This window comes from Balaenoptera borealis, assembly GCF_965194805.1.
Source record: "Balaenoptera borealis genome assembly, chromosome: 2".
NCBI lineage: Eukaryota > Metazoa > Chordata > Mammalia > Artiodactyla > Balaenopteridae > Balaenoptera > Balaenoptera borealis.
Window position 1 is genome coordinate 12,506,855 of NC_138867.1, and position 22,418 is coordinate 12,529,272.

Below are 22,418 nucleotides of genomic sequence, written 5' to 3' on the forward strand. Positions count from 1 at the left end.
CAGAACTCCTTTCTGTCCTTTTAGGTCCTGCATTCTACCCCATGCTGAAGCTGGTAATGTTCCTCTACTTTGGGCAAGAAGAGTGATTTAGCTCAACCTGCCTTGGAAGCCATGATTGGGGTCTCCTTTCAAATGTCCCTGGAACGAAAATAACACAGAGGTTGACCCTAGGTGGTAATTGCTTGGGTTGCCCTCCAGTGCTTGGAATAGAGGGGACAATTGGGTTTCTTCCTCTTTCTCCTTCCTCCCACCCTCTGTTTTTTCCCTGATGCCATGTTTTCTGGGCTCTTGGTTCTCCAGAGCCGCCATGTTTGCCCCAACAATTCACACCCTGAATTTTGCCTCAAGTTTTTGGGACAAGAGCAGAGAACTGGGCAGTCTTACTAGTCAGAAGGAAGGGGAAGGAGAGTGGAAGTCAGAGGATCTATCAGGACCATAACACCTAACACCCCCAGAGCATAAATAGACTCAAGAGTTGGGGTCAAGACAACATACTCTGCTCAGTAACTGCCTAAATGCTGATGGCAAAGATTTTAACTGAGCTGAGTGGTTCCACTACAAATCTGTTTTCCATCTCACAGCTGGGTTCTGAATGCTTCTTGACAATCATGTTCTTAATCACTACATGATTTCCTTTCCATCCCTCTCTGCAGCTGTTGTAAGCCTTCATCATTTCTCTCAGTTCCCCACCTCCACCCCTACCCTCCTCTCTCCCCACAGTGTATTTCACCTTCAGTGAAAAGGAGGCACTGCGGGCTGTGACCTCCGTCAGCATCCCTTCCTTTGGCTCAAAATCCCTTCCCCTGCCCTGACGTGGGTCACCCTTTCTCCTTCTGGTCTCTCTCAGGGAAGAGTCCTGAACACCACCAAAAATCAGCCCCCCACCCCTTATAGGATAAATAGGTCAATGCACAGATGGAGATTTGAGTCCTGACACGACCCTTACCAGCTTTGCAGCGTTGAGCAGGTGTTAAGCTTTCTGTGCTTCAGTTCCTATAAAATGGGGATAATAAGATTACCTAGCTTATAGGGCAATTGTAAGGATTTAATTCATTTTAATTTATCTGGGTAAAGACCATGCCTGGCACATAATAAACCCTAAAGGTTCACTATTATTATCTCTGTCTATTAATAGGAGTGGGTATTATATCATATATATATTAATTAATGTGTAGTAATTCATGTGTATTAATATCAATTATAGTTAATTATTATTTGTGAATCTTCAAAAGGGGAATGAAGTGCCATCTCTACTTCCATATGCACCATTAATTCCTAGCCCAACCTGACTTCTGCCCTTTGCCTCTCCTGAAAGAGTCTTTGTCAACAGCCTCCTTGTTGCTAAATCCTGTGAGTTCTTTTCACTTCTTCTACTTATCCTCTCCATAGTTTTTAATTCTATTGACCACACTCATCATCTTTAAATGGTTTCTTCTACTTCCAAGCCTCCATACTCCTCTAGTTCTCCTTTTATCTCCCTGACCTTCCTTCTCAGTTCCCTTGTGAGTTTCTTTTCCTCTACCTGTCCCATAAATGTTAGCCAGACTCCTCTCTTCTCTCTCCACATCTACTTCCTGGATGGTCTCATGTGTGAGACCCATGGCTTCAATTTCCTTCTTTTGTCCTCTAGGCTCTAGGGCAGTGCTGTCCAATTTTGTGATTGTTATGGGTTGAATTATGCTCCCCAAAAAGGCATGTTCAAGTCCTAACCCCAGTTCAAGTGATGGCATCCTTATTTGGAAACAGGATCTTTGCACATGTCATCAAGTTAAGATGAAGTCATACTAGATTAGGGTGGGCCCTTAAATCCAATGGCTGGTGCTGTTATAAGGAGAGAAAGATTTGGAGACATGTCCACAAGGAAGAATTCCGTATGAAGACGGGAGCAGAGATTTGAGCAGAGATTGCACAGCTAAGGAAGGCCAAGGACGGCTGCCAACACCAGAAGCTAAGAAAACGTGATGGAACAGAGTCTCTCCCAGAGCCTCTAGAGGGAGCATGGCCAGCTGACACTGTCATTTCAGACTTGAAAACCCTCCAGAACTGAGAGAATGAATTCCTGTTGTTTTAAGCCACTCAGTTTGTGGTAATTTGTTAATGACAGCCTTAATACAGCATTGATGGAAATGTTTTATATCCGCATTGCCCAACACAGCATCCACTAGCCACAGGTGGCTACCACTTGAAATGTGACTGGTATGACTAAAGAACTGCATTTATAATTGCATTTCCTCTTAATTTAAATTTAAATAGGAATATGTGACTGGTGGCTACCATCTTGGACAGCGGCAGCTCTAGACCCACATAGCAACTGTCGGCAGGACACCTCCTCTGGGACATCCCACAAGCAACCCAAACTCTTTTAATATGCTCACGACAAATGTCTCCCCCTCAAACTGCTCCTCCTTCTGTCTCAGAAAAGATGCCTCTTTCACAACCCAAACCACGGGTGTCCTCCTTGGCTCCCCTTCTCCCTTGGCTTCCACATGCAGCAAGACACCAAGTCTATCTCCTATTTCCTCTCCTAGGACAACACAGCCTAACATGGCCCTTCTTGATCTGGCCCCTCCAGACTCCTCTGGCCACCATCTCCTCCCGGGAGTCCTCACTGGAACCAAAACTAGATTATGTGCCCCTTTTGTGCTCTTATAGTGCAGAACTCTCCTACTGCAGGAGGGTTAACAGTATTGAAATAACCCCTTTGTCTTGTCTGTCTGTCCATTATTGGCTATTTTTACATTACCTAGCTCCATGCCTGGCATGTGGTGGGCAACCTAATAAATATTTGATGAATTGATGAATGAGTGAATGAACGAATGAAGAGAATTAAACAGTGTAGGTTGTCAGGGGGAAATTGTTAGCATGGTTGCTAATTAGGGGTACTAGAAAAAAATAAAACACAGAATAGATTAAAAATTTGCTTTGGTGGCATCCAAGTGATACTAATTACAGTTATTTATGCGAAATCTAACTTTTTATGCCTAATTATCATGCAGCAAAAGCAAGGATTATGTATATCATTAGATGTGTCAGATCAACTCGGTTGGGTTTTATTTTATTATAATAGTGAATTATGCACATATGCTTAGACTACATAAATTACTATGGATGGGCTGGCTGTCTGTTCCCACCCTTGAAAGAGTTTCTTTCCTCTACTGCTCACTCCATAATATCTGCAACTTTGGGGCACCGTGAAAATAAGTGATGGGAAGAGAAATAGGTGATGACTTGTGACCATGCAGAATACAAAGCAGTTATGAGTTGATTGTGATGTTGGTACTGTTTCTATGTTATCCATCATTATAATGCACTTGACAGCCACAGAGGGTTTCAGCGGCATCATTTTATTTAATCATCTCTTCAACCCTGTAAATAATTAAAACTCTCAGAGTTTTAGTGATTTGTTCTCATAAATGTCAGTGTCAGGAAAATAGCCCATGTTAAGACAGGTTCTGAAAGAATGGGGCTAAAAGATAACTACATTTTAAGTTATACTTACCAAGGTTTTTATTAAGCATTTTTTATACACACTTATCAACAACACCACAGTGATTTTGGTATTATTATTCTCTTTTTTACAGATAAGTCCATCAAGGGTCAGAGAGGTTGATCAACTTAAAGTCTCAAGGATGGTAAATGATGATTTTTGAACCCATGCTTTTTTCCACTCTACTTAGTTTATGCCTAATGGTCCATGTTTTATCAAGAAAGTAGGAATAAAGACATCTTTTTAGTCAGGGGGTGCTGGCCTGTATCTGCAAAACAGCTCAAGGGATATGGCTCAGAATATTATCTACACCCTTTGAGGAGACACTAAAGATCCTTGACTTTGTTTAATGGCTAAGCTATTGTTATTTCATCTTGTTTGGCTGCTTTCCTTTGCTTCTGCACTTTCTCATTTTTTTCTGATTAAATTTATTCTTTGATTAAAGTTTTTCTATAGGCAAGAGGCAAGCAGAGGACATGGGGGCAGGGAGCCCTGTCTCTGGGAGGCCCCATAGGATCCTGCTGGGTTTTAAAGGCTTGAGAAAAGGAAGTGGAAAAGGTTTTAAACAGTTGCTATGGGGGTCACCGAAGGACCCCATCTGGGTAAAGCCTAAGCATATTTTTAAGCATTCCTGAAAGCCTGGCTGAAAAATCTCTCTCTTAAATCATACGGTGCATTAAAGATAGCCAGAAATTCTTTGGTCCTCCTCCCACTGAGAGGCGGGATCTATTTCCACTTCCCTTGAATCTGGCTGACCTGTGATCAAATTTGAGCACTAAAATAGGAAAGCGATGCTGCTTGATTTCCGATGGTAGGATGCAGGAAGCTTGACAGGTGCACCTTGGTCTCTAGGAGCCCTGTCTCTGGGCTCCCTGAGCCGCCATGCTGGGGGATCAAGTGTTGGCACCCCAGCTGACAGTCCCAGCAGAGTCCAGCCTTCCAGCCATCCCCACTGAGGTGCCAGACTCATGAGTAAAGCTGTCTTGGGCCCTCCAGGCCAGCCCATCTGCCAGCTGAATACCACCGAGAGGCCTCAGTGAAGGCCACATGGAGCAGAATAATTGCACAGCTGAGCCCTGCCCAAATTCCTCACCCACAGAATTGTTTCAAGCCAGCAAGTTTTGGGGTACTTTGGTACACCGCAAAAGATAACTAGAGTGTGCCACAAGTTCATTTTGTAGTTTCCTCCCTTCATAGTGCCAAACAAATAAACAGCCAAGGTCCAGGCTAATAAATAGTCAAAATGAAACAAACAAGCCCTCCACTCTTTCATATGGCAATTCACACACGCACACACGTACACACACACACACACACACACGATCCTGGCCAATTTGTATTTCAGACAAATAGCCTTTCAACGGATTGATTTGAAATGTCACCCATAAAATAATTTTTCCTTTGAAAGTTATCAAACAACACTGTTAAAAAGAAAATGTCTGTGAAAGCACAGCTGGGACAGATAGGACATTCTTTTCATAATTTCACCATTTCCATTTGTGGCACCCAACAGCTTTTTGAGTGTTCAACTCCAATTTGAAAAAGAAATAAGAGATAACATCTGCTTTCTCCCCTGTCTTTACACACATTTAATCACACCCAGATACGCGGGTTCTTCTCTCACATTACTCCGGTTGACCCTCCGATGACGCTGACATGAACGTGGCATTTTCTGAAGAGCCATCGCACAATGTGGGCCAGGAATGCAGAAGAGCTGAGTGGACGGGGTGGGGGGAACGACTCTAACCTCGGTGGACAAAACAGTTACCCACGCTGAGCAATGAGCCCAGCACAAAGGCCGCAGCTGTTTGCAAAGGCACCCGCAGTATTTCTGACACGGCAGATCCTACCGGTGATGTCAGACTTTTTTCTTAAACAAAAGTGAAATGTGAGAAGGTGAAAAATTACCCCACCGTTGGAAGATGTTTTCCCTTGTTTCGGGAACTGTATCCTTAAACAACTACGTTTTTCCGCACTCTGGATGTCCCCCAGGTCTGTGAAAGTCTACATTTCTTGACAAAAACCTACCCGTTGGCTCCCTGTGTTCTTGGTTATCTCACCACCCTGTCACGCAAGTCACTGAGCAGGGAAAATGAGTCACGGGCTCTAAAGCAAACCGAATTCATTGAATTACACGTTGGAAAAGAGCCGAAGTGAGTCACCGTCGCATCCCTCGCTCTGCCTGGGGTAGCACCACACCTAGACCACTCCGGCCAGAAGAGAAGGAACCGTGTTTTTTTAATAAGCTGGTCAGAGGAGGATCATTTACAACAGTAATAAACCTCATTCCTATATATACTCGTGTTCCAACCACAACAACTAAGCGCTGCAAATTTGGACCCCAAAGTATAAACGAAAGAGCAGAACTATGCAAAGCGGGGAGCCCAGCTCATGCAGCGCTTTTGTGCAAATAAGAAAAAGTGATCCCCAGGGATGAAGGAATTAGGGGAAGCCCCCTCACTGGGGCAGAAGCTGCCCTGGTCCTGTATGCAGAACTGGGGAAGCCAAGCAATAGATTCAGCCCACTCACCACCGCCCCACACACACACCCAACTCCCCACCCCGGCTCCTGGGCAAAGAACAAGCCCAGGACCAAGTGCAGTGCCTGGGAAGAAGTAACTGCAACTTTTGATGCCTCCCTCTCCCCCCTGTGAAAATCTATCTTTTCCTGCTTTACCCCCATGGTTCCTGTTGCTGACACTTGGTAACACTAATTCTTTTTTAATCTGTCACCGAATACATCTGAGAGCTGACGAGTAATATATCTTTATCCCACTGGGTACCGGGCAGGTGCTCAATATCCCCTCACTAAAGGGATGAATGACTCTGGGAAAGAATGAACACAGCCTTCCCACATTCACATCTCATATTTTCCTCACTCTAACTAAAGGCAAGAGTACGACCTCACCTCCCCTGAGGGAAAATGACCAACCACATTTTGTTCTCCAGAGCAGAATTCCAAGGTGGAAAGGGGAATTCTTGAACACAGGGACCATTGTGGCGATGGGATCTGAATCCTTGCTGGCACCATTTTCCTTCCTCCCTCCTCCCGTTTGGATGTCATTCCAGAGCCGTCTCTCTCACCAAGTAGTGCCCTAGACCAGACCATCGAGAGGAGAGGAGGAGAGCATCCTTTCTAACCCCTCAGAGCCCTCTTACATAAAGAGAAGAGGCTGCCTTTCCAGTTCCAGTGGTCATAGCCACCTTTCCTCTTGGGGACAATATTGGAATCAGAGCACCGCCACCAAAACCACTTACCCAGGGCAGACCTTCTGGACCACTCCCCAGCCTGGCATTATCAGCCTCCTAACAGGCCACAGAGACAGCTGCCAAATGACCCCATCACTTTGATGTAAGGGGCCACCTGTCATAGCCGGAGATCAGAAACTGAATGTCCAGTTCAGTCCAGTTCAGGCCAGCCCAGTGGTCCACACGGTGTCTGTCTTTGCTGTTTGTTATTGACATTTAATTGCACAACCCCATTTACATGAAAGATCCAGAATAGCTAAATCCATAGAGATGGAATGCAGACTGGTGGTTTCCAGAAGCTGGAGGTAAGGAGGAACAGGGAGTGACGCCCCAATGGGTGTGGGGTTTCATTTTCAGGAGATGAACATGTTTTGGAACTAGATAGAGGTGGCGGTTACACAATACTGTAAATGAACTAAATGCCAGTGAATTGTCCACTTTCACATGGTTAATTTATGGTATGGTGATTTCACCTCAATTTTTTTTAAGTAAATACCAAAAAAAAAAAAGAGAGAGAAAGAGAGACTTCTATCGGATTTCTGGCTTCACTTCAGAAACTAGAAGGTCTGGCGGTGCTAGCCCTATCCGCACGTGGCAACAACCAGCTGGTGCAGAGCATGAGCTGCCTGACTGAGGGAGGGGCACTTGCCCCCCACGTTGTCCTTCACCCAGGCCTCATCTGAGCGTGTGAGCCCTGCCCCTACCCACAAGGGAGCGACTTATTTTCTGCAGAGTCTAAACAGAGTTCCCACTGAGCTGCCATCTTCAGATGAGTGTGAGGGAAGATCATAAGTCAAGGTCTGAGAACACAGCTGGGAGACAAATAGGAAGAGGCCAGGAGGCCGTGACCAGGGAAAGAGATACAAGGACAAGCGAGGACCAGTGTGTTCCTGGTCACTCTGCCTGGAAGAGCATCTCCTCCACCCTCCCAGACTCTCCATCCTTTTACCCTGCTTTGTTTTCCTTCCCAGCTCTCACTACTACCTGATTTACTCTGCATATTAGTTTCCTAGGGCTGTCGTAACAAATGACCACAAGTTGGGTGGCTTAAACAACAGAGGGTTATTCTCTCACAATTCCGGAGGCCAGAAGTCCTAGATCAGGGTGTCAGCAGGGCTGTACCCACTCCAGAATCTCTAGGGGAGAATCCTTCCTGTCTCTTCCAGCTTCTGGTGGGTCCAGGTGTTCCTTGACTTGTGGCAGCAACACTCCAGTCTCTGCCCCATGTTCCCATCGCTTTCTTCCATCTGTTTCTACGTCTCCAACCTCCCTCTCCTTTCTCTTATAAAGACGTCAGTCATTGGATTTAGGGCTCATCCTAAATCCAGGATGATGTCATCTTGAGACCCTTAACTTAATTACATCTGCAAAGATGCTATTGCCCAATAAGATCTCAATCACAGGTACCAAGGGTTAGGATTTGGACATAAATTTTCTTCGGAGAGGGCCACAATTCCACCCATTAGGCTATGTCCTTTTTTGTTTACTATGTGACTCTTGTTGTGAAGTGTCATGAGAGTGGGGAGTCTGCCCATTTGTTTCCATGTCGGATCCCCATGGCCTGGAACAACGCCTGGCACGTGGCTCCTCAGTAAACACTTACGGCAGGAAGGACTGAGGCAGCTTGTGTGGGGGACGATGTTGGCTCAAGCCAAGTCAGCCAATAGCCGGCTCAATAGGAAGGCACAATGATAGCCGACTGGTATGTGAACGTCAGCTACGAATATCAGGTAGACCCCAGGGATGAAGGTCGCTGGCTAGCCGGGAGCCGTCAGGGGAAAATGAGGAGGGCTCCAGTTGGACTAAGAGGTTTGTCATTGAACCCACAAGCCTGTGCCGATACTAAGTCCTGGCACACCAGCTCAGAGACACAGAACCCTGGTCTGCAGTGGTGGCTGGACAAAAAAACTTTGGGAAGAGTGAAGATGACCTCCCACCCCCACTGGGATATCTGCAGTAATTCCAGCCCAAGGGGACACTCAGCCTGTGGGTACCAACCACTTGCTTCAGAATCACCTGGGCTGGCGGGGGGGCGGAATACACCGGCAGTCCAGTGGTTAGGACTCCAGCTTCCACTGCAGGGGATATGGGTTAGATCCCTTGTTGGGGAACTAAGATCCCGCATGCCACATGGCACAACCAAAAAAAAGAATCACCTGGGGATATGAGGTAAAACTGCACATTCTTGGGCCTTTCCCCAGACCTTCCCAATCAGAATTCCTGGAAGGGGTCTAGGTGATTGATTGCTGAGAACACTAAAGTTAGAGAACCAATGAACCTCGGTCTCTCGTAATGGTCACCCCTGGGATTTTCCCCTCCTCAGTTGTCAGCGTCCCACATGATTGCTATTTGCTATGACCACTGTCCTCACTTTAGGCAGTTGCCCCAGAATCGGTTGACCTGCCCCAATTTCTTGTCTCTCTATTTTCTTTTTCATACTGTCACCAGAGTTAAAACATAACAGAGATGGCACTATTTCTGCCCCTACACCCTTGAATGGTTTCTCCATCATATAGAGAATAGACACAGCTGACCACCCACCCAACAGCCATTTCTCCCTTATTTTGTTCTAATAGAACCCAACAGAACGCTGATTTCATTCAGGCACTGTGGGAAAATGTGCTCATGGAAAGTGGGCCCTCCCCCACCACAGGGGACTAATTGTGATGGGTCTCCAATCAGTCATCATAATATCGTTGCCATTTGCCAGGGATTGGTTCAGAGAGAGACAGGTGACCCGGTTCTGTCCAGTGAGACATGATGGGTGCCTGCTGGGGTCTTCTGGGATTCTTGACCCTGATAAAAAGAGACAGGAAAGGAAAAAGTCACCATTTTCCCCTCTGTAGCCAATGCCTCTGGCTCCCTGTAGCGCATGTCTTGGCCCACCTTGATCTCACCTGCAGCCATGGTGGATGTTCTTAGTTATGGCTGTTTGAGCTCTTCACCTTCACAGCGTTGGTGAGGGAGGCATTCCTACCCTAGGGTTCTGGGGATGGCTGAACACCCAACACTGGACAGATGAGATCAACAGCAGTTTATAGTCACATCTACTCATGCCTGGCGAGGGGGTAGGAAACAGCACACCACGCAGGACACACAGGGCTGCACTTCGGAACACAGTGAACAAGCATGGCCTTGGGAGGCAGGGCTTGTAGTATCCAAAGGAGGGGGCGAACCCCTTTGTTCTCCCAGGAGACTAGGCTAGGCTTGTTTGGATGACTCTGTGGTCTGGCAGGAAACTGAAGTCCTTACTCAGGGATAAGCAGCAGCAGGGCCTGGTCCTGGGATAAGGAAGGTTGTCTGGCTAATGGACCTTATCTGTGGGAGCAGGGTGGGGAGGAGAACTGGCCCTCCCAGCTTCAGATAACGAGGCAGCACATACTACTGAACCTTAATTTCAGGCCTAGCACCACCATGCTGGGCATTGTCAGGCGCTCATACTCACCCTGAGCTGACAGCCTCCCACCTCAAGCCCACACCCTGAACTCCTTTACACCTTGGCCTCCGAGTCTTCTCCTGTGCTGCTGCTTTCACGTCCCTTCCAGCCACTGGGGAAGAGGAGCAGTGGATGGAGATCCAGGAGCCTTACCTTCCAGCTGGGCGATCCTGGCCCCGCTCTGCACACTTCCCAGTAGATCCCGGCAGAACTTAGCCCCTGGTGCCCACAGTGGCAGCCCAATGACACGCTCTTGTATTGGTTTTTCCCCCTTCCCTGTCTCATGTCCCCAGTCCCTCACTCCTGCTTCCTGGACCAGCTCCCAAATAAATGGTATCAGGCTCTGCTTTTCAGGGAACCCAGAAAACACAACTCCCCTGTACCTGGACACAGGTTTATGAAGAAATGGTGTCTTGTACTTTGAGGACAGAGCTCAGGATGAAAGCCAACATGCTCAGGATGATGGAATGGAAATATGAGAAGAGTCGGGGCCTCCTGGTGACATCCCTGAGAAGCTGACCCCAACCAGCTCTTTCCCTCCATTCTTGTTGGAAGGAGATGATGAACCTCCCCATTCCATCATTTAGGCCCCTTTCACTGGAGCCCCCTAAGTGATCCCTAAGATGTTCCAGAACGTCTGTGTCAGTAAAGGCAAAAGAACCACTTTAATTTTAGACCAGCAAAGCCAGGAGTCTCAGATAGAAGGTCAGCTGGAAGTGTCAGCTGTCACAGAACAATCTCTCGGGAATCCTGCAGAAGGAGTCCAAATGCATCATCTGCCAAAGCCCGTCCCCAAGTCACAATATGTGACGAGTGTAACTATTTGTCATAACTTTGTCCATTCTCGTTCCATCTTGTTGTCTTCAGCTGTCACTGGAATTTCACTAACATGATTCTAGCCACAGAACTGTGGAGGAAATTCTTTGTCAGAGTTGCACAAGCACAATTATAGCCACTAACGACTGAGTTTCTCATGACAACAGCCTCTGGAAATCAACCACATTCAAGCATCTCAGCTGCGCGTCAGCTACTGCCATGCAACTGGCATGTGGGGTTTTGCATGGAATCTGTAAAACGTTAAATAAGACGGAGGCTCTGGAAACACGGCTCCCTGGTGTTCTCTGTGCTGAGCAATAATGTGAGTGATTAGAGGTCTATTTTTACTCTTTGGAAGATACTAATTAGCATTTAGCTGATTTACCCCAATTAGACAAATAAATAGTTGTTTAATGAGAAACCTTCACAAGTTAGATGGCTCCCATTACCCTCCCAGAGGAACTAAAGAGACCTCCACAAATTCTGGCGGAGGAGTGAGTGTTTCCTATATATTTATAGGGATTTACGAGCATGAACAATTAGCATATGTTGTCAGATTTTAGCTTGTTCTCTCTCGTGTTAGTAACAATACCTACAAAAGTTCTAGGCGCTCCGTAGCACTTGCTGAATTGTCTTGATTGCTGCCCTATAATACTCACTGAGCCTCTACCCTTAGCTGAACCGGAGGTACAATGACCCATAAGGCTGCCCTGTCTTCTAGCTTTCAGCATCAGAGCTGTCCAACCGGGAGCAGGACACGGCCCCTCTGTGTCTTGGTATCCTCGTATGAAAATGGGGACAGTAACACCCAGCTTCGTGTCCTCCAGCCTGTGCTGGCACACAGAACCCCACTCTTAGAAGGGCCAGGAGCTTGCTTTAACGCAATGCGATTGCCATCTTGAGATTCTTAATACTTTTTGAACAGGGGTCCCACATTTTCATTTTTCACTGGACCACACAAATTGCACAGCCCAGCTTGGGGACAGGAAAATACATTGCAGAGGTTTATAAGGATTAAATAAGGGAATGTATTTAAAGTACGTAACACAAAGCTTCACGTAGGATAAGTTCTCCAAAATGGTATAACCATCCCAACTAGGTAGTTAAATCCAAAACACATGTATTTTCTGAAGGCCTCCTACCCATCTAATCTAAGGACAATTAGTTAAATTCTGCTGACCTTTCTTTTAAAAATGCTGTGAGTACGTTTCTGACCTCAGCTTTGAATCTCAATTTTCAAACAATTGACATGGTCTGCTTTATTCCTCCCAATCCTTTTTGTCAAAACATCCTTCTCTCCACACTCGCGTTGACTTGAGCTCTGTGTACCCAGAAAGTCCTTTTACCAGAATGACTGAGTTACCAAATACTTAATTGGTTCTTTCAAGTCAATCACTTTTCTTCCTTGAATTGACCAATTAATTCTCCCAAAATGCTTACAGAGATAAACCACACACAGGGGGCAGTATGGGTTAGAAGTGAAGCCATTTCTTTTCTTTCTTATCTCTACAAACTGATAACCTGTGATATATGTCCGCAATCCCTTATCCACAATTCTGAAATCTAAAAAGCTCTGAAAAATTAAAAATAAATTTGTGGCAAATAGATTTGGTTACAATACCAAACCTGAAACTGACGTGGGGCTATGTGTAGTCTGTTTAGAATGATGCTGTAGTTATGATATAACATACCACGTATAAACTGAATTACCTTTCTAAACTCAAAAGAAAAATTCTGAATTCTGAAACACATCTGACCCCACATTTTTGGATAAGAGACTGTGGTCTTATGTCAGGTTTACAGCATCCTTTCCCAGCTTGCTTCCCAACCAACAAAGCCACATGTTAAGGACAGGCACTGGGATAATTTGTACACGTATAATCACCGCGGCATTACTCACAACAGCCAAAAGGTGGAAGTAACTCAAGTGTCCATTGACGGATAAATGAATAAACAAAATGTGGACTCTACATACAATGGAATGTTATTCAGCCTTTGGAAAAAAGGAAACTCTGACATATACATGGATAAACCTTAAAGACATTTATGCTAAATGAAATAAGCCAGTCGCAAAAGGACAATTACTGAAAGATGCCACTTATATGAGGTACCTACAATAGTCAAATTCATGGAAATAGAAAGTAGAATGGTGGTTGCCTGGGTTTAGGGAGAGGGAGGGGGAAAGGGAGACTTTTGTTTAATGGGTACAGGGTTTCAGTTTAGGAAGATGAAAAAGTCCTGGAAATGGTTGGTAGGTAGTGATAGTTGGTTGTACAACACTGTGAACATACTTGATACCACTGAACTGTGCACTTAAAAATGATTTAAAAGATAAATTTTATATTATGTGCATTTTACCACAATGAAGAAAAAAGGCAGGCCCTGGAAGTGCCATGTTCTGTGCATGGGTGCTGAGGCCCCGCTCCACCTCCCTGTATCCCTGGCCGCCCTGGATCTGACCCTCCGTCTCCACCACCACCAGCATCAACTGCCTTCACCGAAGCCCTTCAGCCAGAGGCTTCAGCAGAGGCCCCCTCCTGGCTCAGCTTTCATCTGGCTTCATTTCCCGGAGTCTCAGAATGATGAACTGGCAACAGACCCATTTCTAGCAAGACACCAAAGCACTCACACGTGCCCTGGCCCTGCAGGCAACCCAGACCCAGGACGGTCTGCAGAACAGGCCCGGTTCTAGGGTCTGGCCACTCTCTCACACTGTAGGAGAGGGCTCACATTCAGGAACAAAGAGCTAGATCCTCAGCAAGTTGACCTGAATCCCCTGTGTATTAGTTTCCTATTGCTGTTGTAACGAATTACCATAAATTTAGTGGCTTAAAACAATACAAATATATTATCTTACAGTTCTGGCAGTCAGAAGTCTGAAATCAGTTTCACTGGAATAAAATCGCTGGGTTGGCAGGGCTGCGATCTTTTTGGAGGCTCTAGGCAAGAATCTGTTTCCTTTCCTCTTCCAGCTTCTAGAGGCCACTTGTATTCCTTGGCTTAAGGCCTTTTCCTCCATCTTCAGACACTCCAACCTCTGTGTCCATCACCACGTGGCCTTCTCTCTCCACTCTGACTCCCCCTGTGTCCATCCTCTTGGAAGGACCCTTGTCCCTGTGAGTACATCAAGCCCATCCAGATAATCCAGGATAATCTTTCCATCACGAGACTCTTACTCTTACATCTGCTAAATCTCCTTTGCCATGTAAGGTAATCTTTTCACAGGTCCCAGGGATTTCAGGTTCCATGAACATCTTGGGGAAGGGGGGCCTTTATTCAGCCTCCCACACCCCAAAAGGCAGGCTAAAGACTCACACACAAAATTTGAGGGTTGGAACAAGGTGATGAAACACCTCTTGCTGTTAGTTGCAGAAGATCTAGAAGGTGAGTACAGACCGTGTCTGAGAGAGGGGACAAAGATTCAAGTCAGAGAATAGCCCAGATGCATCATCAGAGCGAGGAGGGCCTCACGTAGCCATCAGGACCTAGATGCAGAGACAAAGGACAGGTGTTCTGTTTCTGGCAATATGGCAAACAGCATAACCTAAATATTCTCCCGATACCAGGCACCAAGAAGTGCGGAACAAAATAACTTTCTACATTCATAGCCAAACTCCCAAGCAAGTAAGGGATAGCCTCAGGGCCAAAAACAAAAATGAAAGAAAATCAGCATAGTAAACATGAACCGATACTGGGGTTGCTCTACAGGGGTGAGAGAGGTGCAAGTTTTGGTAACTAAGGAATTTATGTTTTTATGCCACACCTAGACAGGAGAGGAGGCCTTGTGCCTGTCCCAGATGGAGAGTTGGAACTGAGGTCCCTGGGGTGATCCAAGAAAAAAATCTGCCTATTGGCCCAGGGAGATGGCGAGGAAACTCACTGACTTGGGAAGGGGTCATGATGAAGATTTGGCATTTACTCTGAGTGAGATAAGGAGCTATTGAAGGGTTTGGAGTAGAGGAGAGACAAGGTACGACTTAGGTGTTAACAAAAATAAAAACAAACAAACTGAAAAAACAACTCACAATAGACTAGAGAAAACAAATGGAAGCAGGGACCCCAGCAGGCAGACTAGGCAGTAATCTAGGGAGGAGATGTCAGGGCGTTAGGTCAGAGAGGTAGCAGGAGACGTGGGGAGAAGTGGTTGGATTCTGGGTACAAATGAAGATGGAATCAATGATACTTGCTGATGGATTAGTTACAGAGTAGGACAGGAGATGTGAAATCAAGGATGATTCCAATACCTCAGTAATTTTGAGATTCCAGACAAATTTTTAAGCTTGAGATGACTTTTAGGCAGCCCAAGAGTGCTCCTGAGCAGGCAATAGGACACATAAGTAGGAGTAGAGGGAAGATATCAGGGCTGGAGACAAAAATCTGGCAGATGTCAAAGCAGGCACACTTGGAGATATCGCGAGCTTGGTTCCAGACCCTCTCAATAAAGTGAATATCGCAACCAAGCAAGTCAGACACATTTTTCGGTTGCCCAGTGCATATAAAAATTATGTTGTGCATATATACAATGGAATATTACTCAGCCATAAAAAGAAACGAAATTGAGTTATTTGTAGTGAGGTGGATGGACCTAGAGTCTGTCATACAGAGTGAGTAAGTCAGAAAAACAAATACCGTATGCTAACACATATATATGGAATCTAAAAAAAAAAAAAAAAAAATGGTTCTGAAGGACCTAGGGACAGGACAGGAATAAAGACGCAGACATAGAGAATGGACTTGAGGACATGGGGAGGGGGAAGGGTAAGCTGGGATGAAGTGAGAGAGTGGCATGGACATATATACACTACCAAACGTAAAATAGATAGCTAGTGGGAAGCAGCCACATAGCACAGGGAGATCAGCTCGGTGCTTTGTGACCACATAGAGGGGTGGGATAGGGAGGGTGGGAGGGAGACGCAAGAGGGAGGAGATATGGGAACATATGTATATGTATAGCTGATTCACTTTGTTATAAAGCAGAAACTAACACATCATTGTAAAGCAATTATACTTCAATAAAGATGTTAAAAAAATAAAATTAAATATAAATAAATAAATAAAAATTATGTTTACACTATACTGTAGTCTATTAAGTGTGCAATTACATTATGTCTAAAAAAAATGTACATACCTAAATTAAAAATACTTTATCCCTTAATACTAAACACTAAAAAATGGCATATAAGTCAGGAAGTGTTTTAAGTATGTTAATATATAGTATTTTAAGTATTTTAAGTTGTGTCATTGGGAAAGAGGGTAAAAGTAACATTAGATCTTAATAAGTCAAGGAAGTATGTTATAACTTCTGGGGTAACCACTAAAAGAACAGTAAAAGGACATATAACTTCCAGACCAATACAGAAGAAAAAATGAATGCCAAACAGGAATTTTTAAAAAAAGAAAAAAAGGGACTTACTTGGTGGTCCAGTGGCTAAGACTCCACAATCCCAATGCAGGGGGCCCGGGTTCAATTCCACATGGCACAACTGAAAGATTCTGCATGCCACAAGTAAGACCCAGCGCAGCCAAACAAATAAATAAATATTTTTTTAAAAAAGAAAAAGAAAAAATATTTTATTGCTAAAAAATGCTGACCATCATCTAAGCCTTCAGCAGGTCATAATCTTTTTGCAATAGTAACATCAAAGGTCACTGATCACAGATCACCATAACAAATATAATAATGATGAAAAAGTCTGAAATATTTGAAGAATTACCAATCTGTAACTCAGGGACATGAAGTGAGCAAATGCTGTTGGGAAATGGTGCTGATAGACTTGCTCGATGCAGGGCTGCCATAAACCTTCAATTAGTAAAGAGCACAAGTGTCTGCAAAGCACAGTAAAATGAGGTACGTCCATATATAAATAGTAGTGAAAGCCATGGGACTAGTGAGAGTAGATAGGCAAAAGGTACAAGTACCACACTCCAACATTAGGAAGTTAGAAAAGAGGAGGGGGCCAGTAGAGGGTACAGAGAAGAACATTCCAGAGAGGAAGAAGGAAAACCTAGAAAATGCATGTGCTGCAGGCCGAGTGAAGAAGTGATTTGAGAAGAGAGAGTGATTGGCAGGCCAAGTGCTGCTGGGAGTTCAAGTCCAATGACACCTGAGTATCAACTGTGAGATCTGGCAACATGGGGATCATTGGTGATCTCGACGAGAGCAGTTTTGGTGGCCTGGTGTGGGTGAGAGCCTGTTGGAAAGGGCTTAAAGAGAATGGGAGGAAACAATGCATGTCCCTCAACAGATGACTGGATAAACAAAGTGTGGTATATCTATACAGTGGAATACTATTCCACCATGAAAAGGAATGAAGTACTGATACGTGCTCCAACATATATCAATCTTGAAAACATTACGGTGAGTGAAAGAAACCAGTCACAAAGGACCACATGTTGTAGGATTCCATTTATATAAAATATCCAATATAGGCAATCCATAGAGACAGAAAGCACATTAGTGGTTGCCAGGGACTGGGGGGCCCTGGGAAAAGCAGGGAATGGAGAGTGACTGCTTAACGTATACAAGATTTCCGTTTGGAGTGATGAAAAAGTCTGGAACTAGACCAGTGATGGTTACACAACATTGTGAATGCGCTTAACGTCACTGAATCATACACTTTAAAATAGTTACAGTGGTGCACTTTTGTGTATTTTACCATAATAAAAAATTAAGAGAATAGGAGGAGAGAGATTAAAGACAGCACAAGTGGAAACTGTAAAAAGGAGAGAAATCGAGTGGGAGCTCTAAGCGAGGTCAAGAAAAGTGTGTGTACTGATGGGAATGAACGAGTAAAGACAAAATTGATGATTCAGGAGAGAGAGGAAGGAGCTGTTGGACACTGACCTCCAGCAGAGGAGAAAGGTGAGACCCATCACAGGAGGAAGGGGTTGGCCTTTGCCAGGAGCCCAGGCTTTTCATCCATGGGAAGAGGGGGAGGGAGAGCGTGTGAGCACAGATGCAGCCTTCAGGAGGATAGACGCAGTGGTGAGGACCTATGGAATCTCTCTCTGAGACACAGGGGGCAAGGTCTTCTGCTGAGCCTGAGGATGGGGAGCAGATATGAAATAGTCATCTATGAGCGGGAGAGTGACTAAACCAGGGATATATAGTACAATCGCTGCACTTCGCTGGGGGTTACTGATCTTTCATTTCCAGTGAGACATGGTGGGTATCTTGCTCCCACTGCCTCTAGCTATGTGGGAACAGCCTCAGAAGAGGCAGCAAGTGAGTTTGGCCACAACAGGGTTGTGGTTTAGCCAACAGTGATGGTGAATTTTATGTGTCAACCTGGCTAGTTCCCAGAGCCCAGATTATTGGTCAAACATTATTCTGGATGCTTCCAAGAGAGTGTTTTTAGATGAGATTTACATTTAAATTGGTGGACTTTGGTAAAGCGGATTGTCCTCCGTGATGTGGGTGGACCTCATCTAATCAGTTGAAGGCCTTAATAGAACGAAGATTGACCTCCCCTGAACAAGAAGGAAGTCGGCCAGCAGCCGGCCTTTGGACCTGAAGTGAAACACCAGCTAGGCCACCCTGCAGATTTTGGACTTGCCAGTCTCCATAATCATGTGAGTCAATTTCTTAAAATAAACCTCTTTCTATATAAACACCCCGCCTGTTGGTTCTGTTTCTCTGGAGACCTTTGACTCATACATCAACCAAGTACAATGAAATGAGAGAGGAGAAGGGTCTGGGGTGTTTACAACCAACTGAGGGTGGATGTCCAGCTGGACACGGAGGAAAGTGAGGGTGCAAAAGGAATGAGGCCAATGACTGTGGGTACGTTCAGTGGATTGTGGTCCCCGTGTGTTTAAACAATTGTTGGAGTTGGGCATTAGAGGGAGTTATAAAGCCAATTCTGAATACTTCCAAATTAGCATTGTGCAAGAGAAACACTGAAATAGATGTGTTTCCATTTTTCTCTGGAAGAACAATTGCAAGATAGAGGCTCCAAAGGCCTGATGAACTGTGTCCCACTCCCCTCCTGGAGTCCAGGCAGGAGGCAGGCTCAGAGCAGGGGGAGGGCAGAGGGACGGGGACGGGCTGCGGTCAAGGAATGGCGACAGGGCAGGACTGGAGCGAGAATGGCCTGAGAGAGCCACCTGCACCTCGCCTGGCATGATGGCCACCCGGGGACATTCCCGTAGCCCTGGAGGGACCAGGCAGTAACTGAGAATCCATCACGGTGCCTGCCAGGGGTCATCTGGACTGCAACAGGGGGACGCAGAAGGCCAAGGTGACGGCCCAGAGCGAGGAGGAAGGAGGAGGCGGTGACCGGGTGCCCAGGCAGCAGTGGGGCGCCCAGCTCCCCGGCAGCCGTCAGCACACACAGAAAATACAACGAGGTCCCGCCAAAGGCCAAGCAGGAAGACACGCATCTCCTAGGGCAGCTCAGAGAACCAGCCACCCGCCACAGTGCTCCAGAAGCTTCTCCCGGCCCTGGGGATTTCTTAGGGGGGAGGAGGGTGAGAGGAGAAATCATGCAGGTGGCAAAGGTCTGGTAGGAACTTTGAACTTTGAGGCAAGTGAGAAATTTACTCAGGAAGGCTTTTGTTTTTTTTTGTTTTTTTTTTTTAAGGCTTTTGTTTTTAACCAGAAAATACAGAATTACCTTGAGGGGCGGTCTGGCCTTTGGAGGGGAAATGGAGCAAGATTGTCATGGAGGTTGTTCCCACTGAGAGGAAAAGGCGAATTCCAGAAATCTGGCTGAATGGTGACCTGAATTCTGATGCCACCACGTGAAGGGGGTGATGTTATACAAAACAACCCTATAAGTTGAGAGCATACGACAGAATCACAAGATAATCTCTGAATGGGAAGAAGCTTTAGGTGGTCTAATCTGGAGGTTAGATGACCTTGCCCCCTCCCCAGGGGACAGCTGGCCTCGGCTACAGACACTTCTGGTTGTCACAACCGGCCTCCAGTGTGTGGGCACCAGGGATACTGCTCAACATCCTGCAGCGCACGGGGCAGACCCTCACAACAAAGAATTCTGTCAAGAGTGCCAAGGTTGAGAAACCCTAGTCGAATCCAAAATTCTCTCCAGACATGCGTGTCCTCAGAAAAACTCCCTCCTGGCTCAGCCAGGAACTTCCGTGGTCACTTGCCCAGTGACTCAGTGATAGAGGCAGGACCTGTTCCCAGCTCGGCCTGACCCCAGAGTCTGTGCTTTTTATACCTCTCTGTCATGTGCCAAGGCCAGTCAAAACAGGGACATTAAAAAAAAAAAAAAAAACAGGGACATTCTACTTGCGGTGCTCTATATGCCCAGATGGTGGGCTGTGAGGAGTTCTGCTCAAGGGTCCCCTTCCCCTAAATCTCTCTCCCACCACCTGCAACAGTGCCTGCTACTCCATCACTAAGAGTCCACCCTTCGGGCTGAAGCTCCTCCCGTAAGATGCAGGAACCCCATACAGGTTTGAAGAAATTACTCTACAATATAGTCTAAAAATGGTACTACTGGTTGACCTTGGCAAGGCACTTGACCTCCTGTGCCTCCATTTCCTCATCTGTAAAATGGGAATAATAATTATACCTACTTCCTGGATTGTCACACAGATGGACTGAGTGATTCTATGTAAAGCCTGACACATACTAGGTACAATTGGTGTGATTGTTAACTGTGTATTCCAGCTTTGGTGGGGAAATCTAGATGGTCCCTTTAAAAGCCTGGCAGGAACCCGGGTTTAAAAAAAAACAGCAACAACAAAAGTGCAGCTTCTGCAGTTTCTTTTCAAGTAAGACAAACTGTTCAAAACTGAACAAGCATTAGTAAGAAGTGAGTGACTGACTCTTCACTTGGTTGCCAAGGAAACACTCCAGGTTGGAGAAAAGACTGTGGTGGAGGTTGATGCCAGCTCCAGAAGGAGCCCATAGAATTCCATCCTTCTCCCTCAGACACAGGAGGAAAAGTGAGCAAAGAGGTGCACAGGGCATTTTAGAGCTAAACCCTGTGAGCTAAGAAAGCCTCGCGTCTCAGCAGAAAGCTTGCTTATTTCTGATGCCTCGGCAAATCTACTCAGGACAGACAAGAATAAGCCAGGCTTTGCTGGAGTAAGCTGCACACTTGTTCTCAGGTTGGCGGAGGTTGTCCGTGGGCTGTTTGGACGCCAAGTGTATGTGGGAGAAAGCTAAATATTTCTCCGAAGAAAAAGAAGAAGAAAAGAGCGTGGGGTGAGCAGGAGTAAGAAAGGTTGTGGTAGGACCAAGATGTTGCTATTTCTGGGAGAAATTATTTCCCTATTGTATTCCAGATTTGTTACGGACTCTTTTTTTTTTCCCTGTGGTAAAAGACACATAACATAAAATTTACCATTTTAAAGTGTACAGGTTGCATTCATACTGTGGTACAACCATCACCACTAATTCTGTAACTGAGCAAGACCCTATGGGGCCTTACCAGAACAGATCCCAACCGCACTCACCCACCCATGTCCTCTGCCTGGCTTTGTCTATAGAAAAACATTAGTCAAAGAATAAATTTAATCAGAGAAGCGAGAAAATGCAGAAAGAAAGGAAAACAGTCAAGCAAGACAAAATAATAGTAGTTTAGCCACTAAACGAAGTCAAGGACCTTTGGTTCCTCTGCAAGGGCTATAGATGATATGCTGAGCCATGTCCTTTGAGCTGTTTTGCAGATACTGAAACCCTCACCGGGTGGAGGAAGTTAACTGTATGCTGCCCACAAGCACGTAGACCCCAGACGGGTTGGAACCAGAAGGTTGATGACGTTGACTCCCAGTTACTTCCCACCAGCCAATCAGAAGGGCGTCCACGAGCTGATCACACACCCCACAACCCCCTCTCTTACCCTGTCTTAAAAAATCTTTCCCTGAAAGCCTTCAGGAGTGTTCATGCCTTTTTAGCACTAGCTGCCTGGGCTCCTTGCTTGGCTCCTGCAATAAACGCTGCCCTCTCCTTCACCACAACCCAGTGCCCGGAGATTGGCTTTACTGCTTGTGGGTGAGTAGACCCAAGTGTGGTTCAGTAACAATTCCAGAACATGTTCATCCCTCCAAAAAGAAACCCCATCACCAGTCACTCCCCACTTCCTCCTGCCCCCAGCCCCTAGCTACCCTTAATCTGGTTTTTGTCTCTATGGATTTTCCTGTTCTGGGTATTTCAAATACATGGGATCATATAGTATGTGGCTGCTTTCACTCAGCGTGTTTTCTGCATTCCTCCATGTTTTAACACATATCAGACTTTTGTTCCATTTTTGGCTGAGTAATATTCGATTGTATGAATATAATTTATTTGGTTGTTCCACTCATCTGTTAATGAACATTTGGGTTATTTGCACTTTTTGGCTATTGTGAATAATGCTGCTATGAACATTTTCTACATGTTTTTGTTTGAACACCTATTTTCAAATCATGTGGGTATATACCTAGGGGTGGAATCACTGGATTTTATGGTAATTCTAT

The 22,418-nt window shown here is 45.6% G+C and overlaps 1 protein-coding gene and 1 long non-coding RNA gene across 4 annotated transcripts in view; one reads left to right on the forward strand and one right to left on the reverse strand.

Moving 5' to 3' along the window:
- The window catches only part of DNAH5 (dynein axonemal heavy chain 5), a 323,695-nt gene that overhangs the window by 269,065 nt on the left and 32,212 nt on the right, over nt 1–22,418 (reverse strand). The window lies entirely within an intron of this gene.
- On the forward strand, nt 18,046–20,204 carry LOC309624509. The gene is made up of 3 exons (XR_014241981.1): nt 18,046–18,771; nt 19,189–19,538; nt 19,571–20,204. It is a non-coding gene; the product is annotated as an uncharacterized lncRNA (long non-coding RNA).